Raw genomic sequence first — 6,246 nt, 5'->3', positions numbered from 1 at the left:
TTTAATTTTTGTAAATGTATGAAAACATTATAAAACCAATGCAAATTTAGTATCCCCGTGGTGGGGAATGAAAATGAAAAAACAAAAAAGGACCAGGTCGTTAAGGGATTGATTAGCTCTAAGTGTCCTGATAAAAAAAATACGTGCACATTTTTTTAAGGTAACATGCAAAAAAAAAAAAAAAAGTTATGGCCCTTAAACCGGCGCTTACGAAAATGTCAATTTTGTCCAGATATTGGACTCGTGTACTCAAGGTTTGTTTACATCACCATTGCGCGAGCGCCACACAGGTGAATTGAGCCAATTATTCCTACATCACTGCGAGGGCCCTGCACTGTGTGGACCATTTTCTGCTTTCAGGACTATTTACCAGTGATTTTTCCTGGGTGTTTTTTGCTTTCTTCGTCTGTCTGATCTTTTTACTTGTACAGAAGACGTTCGGATTTGTCTTTGTCAGATGACATAGTCTCCTGTCCCCTGTCATTCAGTGTCTTAATAAGGTGTGACAGCTTCAGGTTACACAGCAGAGGTAGCATCTGTTATATAGTCATCCATACCACAGGGAGGGAAAGAGGGCACGGAGCTGGGTTCTGCCTGAGCTGTCATCTTTCTATTACATTTAACTCTTAGGCTGCTAGGCCTTAGCTACTGTTCACTTCTAATACATATACATTGCATGTTAAATATACACATTTTCAAGTTTTTCTCAAAGTTAGTTTTATGCCTTTTTATTTTCTTAAAGTACAACTGTGAAGTATAAACACTTTTGCACAAAGCTAAAATAAGCAATTGTCTCATTTATATCCTGCTGTTTACCTGCTAGCAGGGATTATACCTTTTCTGTCCTCCTACGTCTGGCTTCCTGGATACAGGGAAATCCATATCTGGCCGATCTTGTTCTTTGCGGTGTGCAGCCTGCCAGGTGTAGGAGAATATCAGTCCCATTTGCAGGCAGCTAGAAAAAAATCTCTAGGATCTTCAGCCTAATCGGAAGATGAAGACTCCTAGCAACTGGCCATGATGGTCATAGCTACAGCTAGTTGTTTGTGGTGTCCATTTGCCCGATTGGATGTTTGGCCAATCTGGCAATATGTCTTGGTGAGGCGGCTAAACCCAAACTTGAATGTTGGGTCTGCTCATCTCTAGATGGGAGAAAGTCTCTTCATAGAGCCCCAGGACAAGATACGTATCAGAGCTGTTTGAAATGATGAAATGTGTGTGATATGTGTAGTAGGCTGAGAGTGGTCTGTACTAGCTAGCAGAGCAAAGTGTGCGGACAGCTCTTGGAAGCCGGGCTATGTTTGTCACCACCAGGGAATCTTTCATTGGTGTCAAACTCTTTAACCCCTTCCCAACATTTGACGTAATAGTACTGCATGACGGGAGGTGCGATCCCGCATTATGTAGTACTATTACATCATGCTTCTGGCACAGGTAGAGGCTACACCTGTGCTGTATGTTACATTGGCATTGTGGAATTAACCCCTTACATGCCACGGTCACGCAAGACAGCGGCGTGCAAGGGTCTACTGCACAAAATAGGACCCCCCCAGTGGCGCTTACCGATGGCTCTTCCAGGCCCGGCTGTAAAACACTGCTCATGCTCAGTGTTAAGCAGTTTGAACAACATACTGGTTGTGGTTTACTTTGTCAATTTCTGACAGGTTCCCTTTAACTTCCATAGTAAACTTTTACTTTGTCATTGTGTATTTTAATTGACAAGCACAGTTGACACTTCTCAGATTTTATCGTATTTTACCTCGCTTCAGGACACGATGTGACAGAAAACAGCTGTCATAGATTTTTACATGACTCAGGAACAGCTGCTTCATAATTATATTGTGCTGCATTTAATAACAATTGAAGGATTTCAGAGGCTGCATGTCGTCTTCAAATTCCCGTAACTTTTATCTATCTATAAATATCTGTATAAAGTGGGGGATCTCTCTGGCAGACATTAGGTAGTAGTGTAGGTTTACTTCCGGTTAGGCCGACAGAGAAATCCGTCAGCATAGCCTTAGTTCTCCACGGGCCCACTTGCAGGGAGGAGCAGTGCCATGCTTTAACAGGCCAGATCGGGATCCTGAAGTGAAAATTGTGACCACGGGATCAATGTACCTGCAGAGGGAGGAGGCTCCCTCCCGGCACTCCCGGTCCCCGGGTCTGGTTCTGCATCTGCATGGGCTGACACTTCTAATGAACTGCAGTACATGGATATTGCAGTGCATTAGTATGTTAGTAGTTCATATGATACCTTTAGTAATGTGAAAAAAAATAAAAATTAACACTTCACCGCGTCCAAAAATGTCCAATCTATAAAGATATAAAATGAAATATAAAGTACTGCCACTAGGAAGTATAATTTGTTACGCAGAAAACAAGCCCGTACACAGCTCTTTACATGGAAAAATAACAAAGTTATTGATTTTTGAAAGTGAGGAGCGATAAACAGAAAGAAAAATGGAAAAAGCCAATCAGTGGCAAGGGGTTAAATTCCCCTGATACCACATGATAAAAAGTCTACAAATTCTCATATTTTGGTTGCATTTGGAAACAAAATCCAAAATTCAAATTCAAAATGTTCTGTTTTAGAAAATATTTACCAAATTCACCTTTTTTTCATAAATAAATGTTAAATATATCAACCAAAATTTCCCACTATTTTGAAATACAAAATGTAATGGAAAAATAAACTCAAACACTTGGGTAAGTTAAAGCCTTCTAAAGTTATAACCAGATAAAGTAACACATGCTGTGGTTTGAAAAATAGACCTTAGTCATCGAGGTGCAAATGAGATTGGTCACTAAGGGGTTAAAGTACAAATCAGGTGTTTTATTCATACTTTAATGTCCAAGCACAAATTCAGCCTTGGCTTAGTCAGACAAAATAAACCCTGCCCTGCTGGGCACTGCTTCATATGTAACATCCCCCACCTGGGCCTAGCCTCCTTCCTTGGGGCCTGGTGGCAGTCAGGGCCCAGAATACCGGAGTGGCTGGTGGTTGCAGCCTAGGCACGCTGATGTAATGGTGCTTGGTATGGGGACGGGAGGGCTGTCCTACAGCCTTGCAGGTCTCCAGCATGTGGTCTGTGCAAGAAATATAAAGGGAGAGGCTGATGTACTGGTTCTCCCCGTGGCAACCCCTTTGTGTCTGTAGTATGAGTCCCTTGGTAATGGATGGGGAGCCCCTGGTGGTGACAGCCGTATCCAGGGAACAGACGGAGGCAACGTGCTGCAAAATAACTCACAGTTGTTTATTAGAATAACTGCAGACAATGGGCCAAACGGTCTTATAACAGTTGCCGGATTTTAAGATCGTCCGGATTACTGGAGTGGTAATGGAGAATGATCCTCAGGAATAGATTCACCGGCCTGGTAGTAGATGCAGGCTGGGAGGTAGCTGTGTCCAATACTGAAAGCTGCAGCTTTGTCCTGGGTTGGTTAAGTGTCTGTACTGGAGGTGCACAGATGCTGTCTCTGGTCACTCTGTTCCTGATGAGAGACCTGTGCTCTCTAGGGAGAGCTGGTGGTAAAGAGCTGCTCATGTGTTGAGAGCATGTGCTCAGAGCAAGGCTCAGGCCTAAGAGACCTAGCCCCTCCCTGTGCCGGGGTTTTGTTAAACCCTGGTCAGGTGGTGGCTCACTCCCCAATCACACTCCAGTGTACATAAAGGAATACAATTGGATAATAGTTCACATAACTTTAACCCTTGCTGTACAGACAGGGTCCACTGCTGCTAACACTTGATGTCCAGGTCTGGAACCTTACTGAAGGGTTCGCGACTCCCTCTGACAGCTCCGAACTTGGAGAGGGCACTGTTCGCAACTACCCCCTTGCCACTGTATTGGTAGGGGTGTTGCACATACAATAAGAGCACCAAACTATATATGTACCCAAGCCTGCACCTGTGGGCCATACAGAAACCCAAGACCGAATCCCGGATGGAGTAGGTGTCCAACTACCAGCTTACCCCCTAATCCAAAATAAGCAGGACCTGTGATTTAGCACCGGGCAAGGCAAGTAGGCAGGGACAGGGGTAATGGGTAAGCTGTGGGTCTGTACCTCTCTTTCTTTTTTATAGATACAGTACTGAGAAACTAGCCTCTGGATAGGTCATTAGTCTCTGATTGGTGGGATACAACATCTTATTCTTGCATTGATTTGCCTCTGCATGTGTTTGGCAAAACATATGTGTAAAGTGTCATTTTTTGCTGGACAAATTGACAGTTTCATTACTACCATTTTTGGAACTGTACAATAACCTTTTGATCACTTTTTTATGGATTGTTCATTTTCTTTATGGATTTCTTTGACAGTAATAGTAGTTTTTATATATTTTATATAGACACAGTGACAAGACTCCAGTGGGCCGCAATGCAAACTTAGAATTGGGGCCCCCATATACCTACAACCTCGCTGTTGGCCCCATCCCGCACTTCAGAATAAACACACACATCCATATATGTCCACAGACATATGTATCCATATACTATACATGCAAAATACACATCTAGAGAGCACTGTGTATACTCTACATACACACTGACAGCATATATACACACTGAAATACAGATGCAAGTAAATATATATCCCCACACCAATACTCATCTACCTGTACAATACTAATAATATCACAGTAATGAATACACCACATATATAAATGTATACCAGTTGGGAATATACTGGAAAAAATGACTGCACTACAAAACTGCCATAAGGGAGATATAGACATCACTTACTGTATAAATCAGTCTTGGCTCCAACCTTCTACCTCTGATCTGTCCTGGTCTTCATCTTGGTGGCTCCTCTCAGATGACAATTCTTTATCAGTTACAGAACTTTGATAACTTCTCCGGCTGTTACCCATTGCTACAGAATGAACCACAGAGATGTCTTCAGCTCCAGGCAGCACATAGTGAAACTGTGTCCCTAAAAACACTGCAGTCACTTACAGTATAATCTCCTAATTTATATAAGGCACCCACTAATTTACATACAGCAATTACATCCTCTTAAGTATACTCAAATTCATTAATTAATAATGGAGTATTGCTTTGCTAAATATCAAAGAAGCAGAGCAGCCTCCCACCAATCTATATGTAGTCAGCAATGCCCTAGTAATTAATATACAGCACAGCAGCTACTCTTACTACAGTATTTTTCGGACTATAAGGCGCACCATCAATAAATGCCTGCTTAAATGTCTAGGTTCATATATAAGGCGCACCTGATTATAAGGATGAATGACCAGCAGGTGGCAGACCTGTGCACAGTTCAAGGCAGCTGTTGTCTGTAAGTATGGTTCATATATAAGGCACACTGGACTATAAGGAGCACCTTTGATTTCTGAGAAAATCTAAGGATTTTTTGTGCGCCTTATAGTCCGAAAAATACGGTAGTTAATTTAGTTATAACACTGTTCAGCAGCCATCCCTCTTATATACAGGAACCATCCCCCCACTCCCTATTAGTATATACAGGAGCCCTAATCCCCCCCCCCACATTCCCTTTTTATATACAGTAGGCATTTTTCCCCCAACCCCTTATTTGTAGGAGCCATTATCCCCTCCTCCTCCACACACCCTTATTATATACAGGAGCCATTACTCCCCCCAACACACCCTTATTATATATAGGAGACATTATTCCCCCCACCCATCCTCTTTTTATATACCAGGAGCAGGAAAAAATAAGAAATTCTCTGTTGGCGCCGGCTGTAGTCCTTAGTGCAGGGAGTCACATGCCTATCACCAGCAGCCGCCATATAGGAGGGCCCAGGCCGCGGGTATGACTGCTGTGGCTCGGGTCCTTTTCTTCCTGGGGCCCAGACCACAATTGTTACGGCAGAGACACAAACATGGTTTTGATTGTGTTTGTTTATTTTTATTTTTTTACATTTATTCATTTGTAACTATTTTTATCCCCTAGAGTACTTGAACCCTAGTGGTCTGATCGCCAATAGGATAACAGATGATCTGTATCGGTCTGCCTGCCAGCACCGATCTGAATTTTAGCAGTGGGTGATTGCTGCATAATCCCACATGTATGTTTTTCCCATTCAGGTCATATTATAAAAATCCATAGCTCATACCTATATTAAATAATTTTTTTAAAAAAGTTGCTGACACCTTGGCGTTACGAGAGTTGTGTTTTCTCTTCTCCAACGTCTCCCTCAGCCGAGTGAAATGGTGACTCACTGAAGGGAAATTCATGAAAGAGGGGGAATGAGGGAGTAGTTGGAGAAGA

This window comes from Engystomops pustulosus, chromosome 9, assembly GCF_040894005.1.
Source record: "Engystomops pustulosus chromosome 9, aEngPut4.maternal, whole genome shotgun sequence".
Taxonomy (NCBI): domain Eukaryota; kingdom Metazoa; phylum Chordata; class Amphibia; order Anura; family Leptodactylidae; genus Engystomops; species Engystomops pustulosus.
This window is presented reverse-complemented; position numbering follows the sequence as displayed.